The 1,792-nt window shown below is 24.4% G+C and overlaps 1 protein-coding gene and 1 non-coding gene across 2 annotated transcripts in view; one reads left to right on the top strand and one right to left on the bottom strand.

Moving 5' to 3' along the window:
* Positions 1–1,792, bottom strand: part of LOC147804380 (uncharacterized) — a 45,235-nt gene that overhangs the window by 21,417 nt on the left and 22,026 nt on the right. The gene's annotated exons all lie outside the window — the stretch shown is intronic.
* On the top strand, positions 277–348 carry TRNAW-CCA (transfer RNA tryptophan (anticodon CCA)). Its single transcript has one exon. It is a non-coding gene; the product is annotated as a tRNA-Trp (tRNA).

Genomic DNA, 1,792 nt, shown 5'->3' with positions numbered 1-1,792 from the left:
CAACATAATCAAGGAAAATCCTTATCCGCTTCCTACATAAAAAATGAAAATATTTTCTTGTGTAGATTCTTTTTAAGATTCTTAGTTTCTAAGAACTAATGAGAATTTTTAATAGCTCTCTCTCTTCAATTGATAATAATTAAGGGTAGTAAAAGCACATTTTCTTTTTGATTGAATCCAGAGATCCGAAATAGACAGAAAGCATCAGATGTGAAGAGAATATTTTATATAATCGATATGTTTTAATATATTTCATCTTTAACACGTAATGGGCATGGCTCGGTGGCGCAACGGTAGCGCGTCTGACTCCAGATCAGAAGGTTGCGTGTTCAAATCACGTCCGGGTCAAGAGACTAACTTTTTTCAATTTTCACTGCATTTGTTCTCCTAAAATTATTAGCAATTTCATTTTAAATTCCCACCAAATCTTATTTGTTTTTTTTTTCATAACAATAATTAGAAAAATCGAGATTTTTTTTTCTTGTCTTTATTCAAATTTAAATTAATCTTAAATTAGCACTCGATTTCATTTTATGCTTTCACTTTAAATTCATATGAATTGGAAGTCGTATATTTCTTCTCAACAAAAATTAGACTGATGGAGATTTTTAATTTTTTATAAAAATTTTAATTAATCTTTTAAATTCATTAGCAATTTCATATTAAACTTATAAGGATCTTAATTCGTATCTGTTCTTAACAACAGTTTGAAACTTTTTTGTTGTTTGCTTTAAATTAAGCATCCTTTTTTTTTTTTTTTTAAATCTAAATTTAGAAAATGCTTTGATGTCTATAGCTAACGATAGATCGTTTCTTTATTCTTCTTTTATTGTTATTAAATGGGGAATGTTTTTGTTATTTTTTTTTTCGCTATTAAATTAAATTGAAATTCATCTTAAATTTTTCTAGTCTTTAACTATAATTAACGAGGAAAAGATTTTAATTCGTCAATAAAATAACATATTCTTATTTTTCTCTCTTATTTTTCTTCATTTTCTTTTTCAAAATATATGATGTAATTTTAATATTTTCATTTTTTAGCGATTTTAAAAATTGTACGGATTTTAAAAGGAAGGGAAAAAATGATTTGCCTATTCTTTTAACTATTGTGCTTACAATTTCAGTTATAATAAATTTCAAGCTTATACTGTCCTTAACTGCAATTAAAGGTATAAAAATTCTTATTCATCTATGGAACAGTTAATGGACAACAAAAATCAAACATTTATAATGTCTGAAGTGTCAGAACAATTTTAATTTAAAGTTTCAGTCGCCGTAACAGTATAGAGAAATTTTAATATTTTAGTTTTTTCATAACTTCACAAATTTGAAGAATTAAGCTAAATATGATTAAGCTAAATATCATGATATTTTTAATATTTATTAACTATGCTTTCATTTTTAATGTAAATAAATTTTAAGTTTTTTTATTCAACAATAGAACAATTAATTGACAACAGAACATTTAAATAGATTAAATGTCAGAACCTTTTGAATTTAAAATTTAAATCAAACTCGTAGATTCGGCAGATGAAATACAAAGAGCAGTTTGAAAATCCCAAAAACATAAAAGTAAAGGAAAAAATACTGAGGAATTTTAATTTTAATATATGCCTTTCTCAAAGTTTTTAAAAACCGTTTAAAAAGCCATGACACATAAAAGTAAGTAGGTAAGCCAAAAGTACAGAGTAATTTTAATATCTTTTCATTTCTAAAAGTTTTTTAAAAAATGTACAATTTTTAAGAAAAGGCTCAAAACGATTTATTATTATCTATTTATAGAAACTATACC

The sequence above is a fragment of the Parasteatoda tepidariorum genome, chromosome 9, assembly GCF_982258835.1.
Source record: "Parasteatoda tepidariorum strain Cologne lab strain chromosome 9, Ptep-v5.0, whole genome shotgun sequence".
Classification (NCBI taxonomy): Eukaryota; Metazoa; Arthropoda; class Arachnida; order Araneae; family Theridiidae; genus Parasteatoda; species Parasteatoda tepidariorum.
This window is presented reverse-complemented; position numbering and strand designations above follow the sequence as displayed.